General features: G+C 37.0%; 1 pseudogene; it reads left to right on the top strand.

The window, feature by feature from the left end:
• The first annotated feature begins 6437 nt into the window (after window positions 1–6437).
• LOC148703639 (S-adenosylmethionine decarboxylase proenzyme-like) lies at window positions 6438–7399 on the top strand (annotated as a pseudogene).
• Window positions 7400–8281: the final 882 nt, after the last annotated feature.

Here is an 8281-nt window from a genome sequence, read left to right as displayed (position 1 = left end):
CGAGCCAAAAGACAGAGGATCGGGAGTTCGGGCTCTGAGATTCGAGTCGACTCCCAGGACAGTCGAGTCGACTCGAGTGGACAAAATTCAAAATTGGATCCACGGACTTCAATGGATGAGCCGACTCCAAAATTGCCAAGTCAGCTCCAGAAGTTGACGAGTCGACTCCAGGTCAAGACGAGTCGACTCCCAGTCGTGAAGGCAACTTTAATTCAAATTTGGAACAGTTGCCGAGTCGACTCCGGAAAAGCTTGAGTCGACTCCCGCTACAGCCGAGTCGACTCCTGATCGCGCGAGTCGACTCCAACCCACCAACGGTCATATTGTCAGGCTGCGCAGAGTGTTTAGAACGGGCAGAAAAAGCACTCTAACGGCTAGTTTCCGTGGGGGTTGGCTTAAATAGCCACAGAGGACTGTAGCAAGGGAGAGAACAACTATTTCACTCCAACTAATCAAGCATTCAAGCTCCGCAACGTGCTCTTCAACGAAAAAGAGGAAGATCTGCATTTACTGCTTCCAACTACATCTTCCCAGCAATTAAAGCCTCCTTCTCCTGCATTCAAGTCGACTACTCTTTCAAGAGGAGACCAGAAGTTTAAGAAGCCATTCCTCATCTCCAATCTAAAAGCGTTTGAGGCTTCTTAACTTCATTTATTGTTCATATTGTTTTCATCTGCTTTTTGAGAAGCTCATTTTCTGTTTTCTTTTTACAACTTGTATTTACTTGGTTCAATCGGGGATTGAATCAAGGGGATTGAGGTTGGTTCGTGAGCCGAGTTAAAACCAACGTGTGTAAGGGTTCGATTGTGATCCCGGAAAAACAATCGGGGGTGGTTCTAGTCGGTGAGCCTGGAAAAACCGATCGAGTTCGTTTGAGCTCGTAAAACAACAAGTTTGGTTGTGAGCTTGGAAATCAACCGGCTGTAATCCAAGGGGATTATAGTGAATTCCCAAGTGAGACTTGGGGAGTGGACGTAGGAGCAAGGGTTAGCTCCGAACCACTATAAAACTTGTGTTTGTGATTGATTGTCTCTCCTTCTTCTCATTTCATATTACTCACAGCACATAGTAATTAATTAAATAACTTGCAATAGTTTTTAATTAATCATCCATAACGTTTTAAATTATCTAAATTATTTTAAAACCCAATTCACCCCCCCCCTCTTGGGTTGTCTATCTGGGCAACAATTTGTACTATGGTCATTATAACCCATGAAAAGGTCATTTTCATAATTAACAAGATATCATAGTTCATATTCGTTACCAACTTTAACCTATTAGCAGAGAGCCGTTTTCGTTGAATGTTAGCGCTAGGGTGTCAATTGGCCCCATTTCTAGAGATGGTTATAACAATCTGAGAGCCTTTAGAAATTTATATTTTTTTTCTTAAAACATACATATAAATAGATGCAAAACACTAAATGACATAATCAGATTCATATTTTATAACAAAACTATATTCATCAAAACATTCATGAAACTATTTCTCGTAATAAAGTATGATTTTCATAACATATATGTTAATCCATAATTTTAAGAAAAGTATGATATTTCTATAAGCAAATTTTATGAACGGAAGACATGATCATTTAAAAAATAATAAGGAGTGCAAGATCTACTTATAAGTTCAAAAACTAATAAGGAGTATAAGGTTTACTTACCTCTTTCGTCTTAGACCGTCAAACTTTAATAGACATTTCAGTTAACCCTATAAAAATTTTAAAAGCAAGATCAATTTCTATGTTGACGATTTTAATCAAATTAAAATAATGAGAAATAGGGACAATTATTCGAGGATTCCGAGTGAGTTAGGCCTGAGCAAATCGATCAATAAATCGTATGACATGGACTCAAGCAGGGTCAACGTTGTTTAACATAGTTTGTCATCAATGGGCTCTATGGACACTTGACAAAGTTGGATGATTGATCTAGTAGGCGACCCAGGCTCCAAGACAGTTTAGGGCCTGAATCAACTTGAATTTGTAGTTCAGGTTGACATAACCTGATACCGAGTTTTATAAATCTTCTAGAGAGAGAAAGTAGAGAGAGGAAAGAGAAAGATGACTCTCTTCTTTCTTCTCAAAATAGGGGAGAGCCCGTCTCTCCCTTTCTTCTTTGGATCAGAAAGGGCGGTGGCCATGGTGGCCAACCCCGATGATGGTGGTCACGGGCGGCCCATCGGCTGCCTCACCGGCTATAGTGGCTGGTCCGGCCCAAGGAAGAAAGGGAGAAGATCCCAAAAAAGGTGGAGGGTGATCTATGGCAATTTGGCCTGAACTATGGCTAACTCCCTAATCGGCAGCCACATGTTCTCAGGGTCCCAGATGGTGGCAAAAACCGGCTAAATCCGGCGGTCGGTGGCGGCGTAACTCGGAAGAAGGATGCCGAAACAGGGCACCCCTATTTCGGAAGGAATTTTCAGCGGCTTGTGGGCTCAAATTGGGGTGAATTAAGGCTAAAATATAAGGAAAGGAAGAAGAAGAAGACTAGAAACTTTATACCAAGTGCATTTTGTTTTTGCATGTCCTTCCAACAAGTAAATATCATTTATATGAATTTGTTCTTATCTTTTCTAAACTTAGCAATGGGCTGCATGTACATACACAAGCATATTTACTTCTCTAATTATAATATCATTTGCCACATGCAATGCATGTGCATGAGGATGGAGAAGGATGTAATTGTGTGATCGAGGGATAGGGGCGGATAGCATAGAATGGGACGGTGCAATATGAGTTGCATTGAATTGTTTCTTTGTTTGAGTTCTACTAGTGTAATATCTCCCATTTATTTCAATACCGAAAGGGGTTACCCAAAACTAGAGCTAGGGACTTGGACACAGAGAATATCAAATTTTAAATAGGCCCAGCGCAAAGTCCGACTAAAAATGAATATAATTTAAGGCTGAGGCTCACCCAATGATCAGCTCTACCTAAAACCAACCCAATAAGAGGAGGCAATGTATAAAAATGCTTTCTTTCCTTTAGGAAATAGAATAGCTTAGTTTCTCTTTGGGATACTTTGGAATGGTCTAGATAGCTCTTCTTATTTCGTTAATCAATGAAATGTAAGGTGGGTTTGCCCACCGTTTTATTCAAAAAAGAAATAAAAAGTGATGAAGCTTTTGGAAAAGGAATATGAAAAGATATACTTATTTTATGAAAAGGAAAAAAAACTGAGTATGAGTCGTTCTTAGGTAGTCTCTCTTATATAAATAGTTTTATAAATATTTCAAGAATGGAGATGAACAAGGACTAAATCCTACATTCTAAAGTTTCTTTTATAATAAGTAGATACAGAACATATTACACTCACACATATGTATTTATGAATGTTCATATGTATCTATATAGATTCTCACGTTTTCGCTGCCTTATATTTACAAGTATATCTTGTTTTGGCCCAAAAAACATTAGTATATCAGCTTTCTAGGCCTTATATGGAGGCTATCAAATAATTTAATAGCTCAATAAAAAATAGGCCTAAAATCTTACAACTTATGCCCTTTAAAAATTGTTAAAGAGTATTGGCCTTCAACAGATCAATACTGATATGTGCAATGTATGTGCACATGTGAAGTATATCTTTCTAACGTGCAATCATCAATGAATATATAAAAGAGGTTCATATAAATTTGATAGTTATCTTGTACAGGAGCATTTTATATGTCTTGGCCCTCTTTCTATTTCATGAGACAAGTATGATTTAGAGCACAAAATGCTGCTGAGGAGCAATTATTACATGCAAAGAACATATTAAACCATGAAATTAATCGATAAAAAATAATATCATATTAAATTAGTTAGTGGGTTGCCGTTATTAAATAGATGATAGATTTGACAAGTGCCATGATTATAAGGCAAATGCTGGTAGTCGGAGGCATGAAACTCGCAAGGGTTCAAAAATATACACCAACATCTTCCTCTTCAAAGATTATAAGAAAGAAAATAATTATTTTTAAAAATTTCATATTTAGTGTTATATTTGAAGAAAGCATACATATGTGAACTAACGATATAATAAATTCTGTTTTAGAAACTATTGTGGTTGCAGTGAAATATTATTGATCCATTAGATCAAATTTAAAAAGAATCATAAAAATATTAGATTAAATTAGGATATCTCCACAGATCTGGTGAACACAATCATATTAACAGTAGCCCTTGATATATTTACATATATATTCCTGTTTTTTTATATGTTATTTGAGCAAAAATTAAACTGATGTTGTATCGACATCTATATTTACATATCACCCAATGAGCCAGTCAAGCAATTGTAATCCATTATAACTTTTCATACTTCATTTCTTTAGATGGGAATTAATCTTATTTACAGAGGAAGTCCTTGAGAGAGAAGTCTTCGCAAGAAAATAATTTAATAGTGGATTCTATTAAGAATCTCTGCATTTACCAAAAAAAATAATTGTGTATTCTACATACATCATGATGTTAATCAAAAATCAAATACAGCAATTGTGTATATTTATAGATGGAAAAAATATCATTTATATAGAATACAATAGTTCATCAAGTTGCCAAATTCGATATTTTTCTATATATATATATATATACAAAATTATATTTAATTATATTTACTATATTTAGCATAGTCTTCTTTATTTAAAGGCCCTTCACCCCATTTATTCCTTTCCTCACGTAGAAATCATGTAACTTGCATTCAAGATGATTACTTATCCCCACTTTCAATTCTATTAGTTTTTTCTTTTTCTTTCATCAGAAAACCGATAAAAAAATAAGTACTTGATGAGATACTCAAATTATTTGGTTAAAACTATAATTTAAAGTAATAAAGACTTGGAGCATGGTGGATGAATTTGTTGACAACCTAATTGGGACTTGAGAGAGCAAGAATACAGTGGTAGGATTGGCAACAACAAAGCTAGATGGTTTACCAATGGTTTACTCCAACATCTCAATTTGTGTGTGCATTTTTAATAACTCTTTTACCATGTCTACCACACAGCTAAATCTGAAATAACTTGGATAAATATTATAAATAGAGTACCTAACAAAAACTTCATACCAAACGCATTTTGTTTTCATATGTTCTTCCAGCATGTTAATATTTTGTACATGAATTTTCTCTAATCTTTTCTATAACTTTGGCAACGGGTGAAATTTACATACACACAAGCATATTATTAATACTGTATGCCACGCACAATGCATGCATATAAAAAATGATATACAAATCAATAACTATTTATTTTCTTTAAAAGGATATGATCCTTCTAATATTTATTATTAAATTAACAAAACGGAATGATAGATTGAAGCATCTCAAAAGCAAAGCTAGAGGTGATTTGCATCATACCATAGAATATGCAAATAATACTAATACTTAATATGTGCCTTTCACATCCCCTATTAGTGGAATAGAAGGTAAAAGAACACAGTAGAATTTTCAAGAAAAAAAAAAGGAAGAGAAAAAAAAAAAGGCGACCCATCTTTTCTTTCAATACAAATTTGTCGGATCCTTATGGCTCTCATTTAAATCTAAATTTAAACTTAAAGGATGGACGGGCTTAGTAAGGTCCATGAGGATAGTGGGAGGAGGGGATTGTTTCCTGTGTGGGTTGAACAAAGTGTAAGAATTTTTACTTGGAAAGCAAAGCATGCTATATAATTCCTGCATGTTGTTAATTCAATAGCCTGGTAGTGTAGGAGGCTTGATAACGAATGTTGACTATAGTGAAGGATGAAATTGTTTGATTGAAGGGCTGGACTAGATAATATATGTTAGAATCATTGTAGGACCATTGATCGTGCCAAATTTAGTCGGCCTTATCAAACTTTGTCAGCCTCCTAGTACTATATAAAGGATTGCTCCTATACATTGTAAAGACATGTAGAAATACAATTCTCTTCCCTCATTCTTCTTTTTTCAACATGGTATCAAAGCCCAAAAAAGAAAAAGATTTTCCGTTCGCTTGCCGAGTCCCGCTCTGTTCGCCTCCGAGTTCTCTCACATCCATCTCTCGGTAGGGTTGCCAATTTCTTCTGCTGCTTTCTCTTTTAATGTTATTCCATCCTCTTCTTTCCCATAAGACTTCAGAGATGTTGGGGTCTTCAGGTTCTTGGCCGTCGTCTCCGAGATAGAGTGATTTGTCATTGAAAAAAGGTGTGGATGTTTTAATGGAGTCCAAAGGTGGCAAGAAGAAGTCTAGCTATAGTAGTTCATTACAGTACAAAGTTCCCCTCGGCTACAGCATTGAAGACGTCTGACATCATGGTGGAATCAAGATGTTCCAGTCTGCTGCTTACTCCAACTACGTGAGAAAGCCTTCATGATATCCTTGTGGATGCCCTCTTTCATAGAATAGAATTTTCCAAATTTCTATTTTAATTTCTCCTTTAAACTAACTTCTCTGGCTAGTTGCTTTAGCGGCCACTCACATTCTCATGCTTGATTCAATGGCAATCTTTTTGGTTGATTCCTCAAACACTCCATCGGTCTCGCCAATCGAGTTTGACGGCTATGAGAAGCACCTTGAGATCACTTTCACTAAGGCGCCCGCCTTTGTGGATCCCCAAGGCCGAGGCCTGCATGCCCTCTCATGGGCGCAGTTTGACTCTATTCTGGATCTGGCACGGTGCACTATCGTGTCTCAGCTCTCAAAACAAAAACTTTGATTCTTATGTCCTCTCTGAATCAAGCCTTTTTTGTCTATCCATATAAGTTAATCCTGAAGACATGTGGGACAACGAAGCTCCTACTGTCCATTCCTAGAATCCTTGAGCTGGCTGAGGAGCTTTCACTCTCTCTTCTGTTTGCAAAATACTCCCGAGCGACCTTCATATTTCCTGGTGCCCAACCATCTCCCCACCGCAGCTTCTCAGAGGAGGTTGCAGTCCTTAATCAGTTCTTTGGTGACCTCAGTTTGGGCGGTAAGGCTTATGTGATAGGCAATCCAGTAGTGACCTTTTCCATGGCAGTGACCTCCTCCTTCATAGCATCGTTGAGCATAAAGCATCGCACCTCACCATACCATCAGAAGCTTGATGAAGGTAAACTTGGTAGGCGCAGTCCTACTCCAAACCCCAGTAGCAGCTCACCACACCATCTTGTCAGAAGCTTGGCGAAGGTAAACTTAGCATGCGCGGTTTCGCTCCAAACCCCAGCAACAACGTTGTCTCGTCAGAAGCTTAGCAAAGATAAACTCAGCAAACGCGGTCCCGCTCTTGATCATCAAGGCGTACTTCTGTATAGCGCCGCCCTAGTCCTCAATCTTCGGTTTTATTTGCTGCCCTCAGCTCCTTCATCATCCAGTTTGAGGTCGCTTGCTCTTCTTCTATGGTGCTTTCGTCTACGAGCATTGTTGAGCTTCGATTACCTTCTCTCTGAGATCTGTCCTCGCTACAAACGTCTTCACTAAAGCTCATTCTTCTGGTATCTTTTGATCTCTTGTTTCCAAACTTAAGTTGGTGTTCACTTTACTACTTTGAGTTTGAGGGGGGATGTTAAAATTATTAAAGGACCATTGATTCTGCAAACATAGTTGGCCTCTATAAAGGCTGATTGTGCCAAACTTAGTCAGCCTTACCAAACTTCACCTTGATTGATTTGTGATTGATTATGCCAAAATTAGTCGGCTTTACTAAACTTCATCAGCCTCCTAGTACTATATAAGGGCTGCTTGCCTGCTTCTATACATTGTAAAGACAGACAGAAATACAATTCTCTTCTTTCATTCTTCTTTTTTCAATAGTATAGAACATGATGGTGTGGCATGAGTTGGATCAAATTCTTTCTTTGTTTGAATTTTGTTAGTATAATATCTCCCAGTTAATTCAATAAATTGGGGCAGCCAGAGAGGTTAACTGAAACCAACTGAAAATGAGGATGTGATATATATCTATTTTTTGTTTTCTTTAGGAAGTAAAATAGCTTAGTTTCTCTTTTCTTTGGGATACTTTGGAATGGTATAGACAACTCTTCTTATTTCATTGAGCAATGAAACGTGAGGTGGGTTCACCACCATTTTGTTCAAAAAAGAAAAATAAAAAAGTGTTGAAGCTTTCAAAAAAGGAACAAGAAAAGTTATAGTTATTTTATGAAAAGGAAAAAAATAGAGGATGAGCCATCCTTAGGCAGTCTCTTCTATAGAAAATAATTTTATAAATATATCGACAATGGAACCGAACAACGATTAGATCCTACTTTCTAATGTTTCATTTATAGTGAGTAGAGATGGAACATATTACACACATATATGTATTTATGGATGTACACATGTATGTAAATATCTCTGTAGATC

The sequence above is a fragment of the Phoenix dactylifera genome, chromosome 4, assembly GCF_051530095.1.
Source record: "Phoenix dactylifera cultivar Ajwa chromosome 4, Ajwa_hap1_PhDact_Kaust_v1.1, whole genome shotgun sequence".
NCBI classification, from domain to species: Eukaryota; Viridiplantae; Streptophyta; class Magnoliopsida; order Arecales; family Arecaceae; genus Phoenix; species Phoenix dactylifera.
Note: the sequence above shows the minus strand (reverse complement) of the source record. Positions and strands in the feature narration are given on the sequence as shown.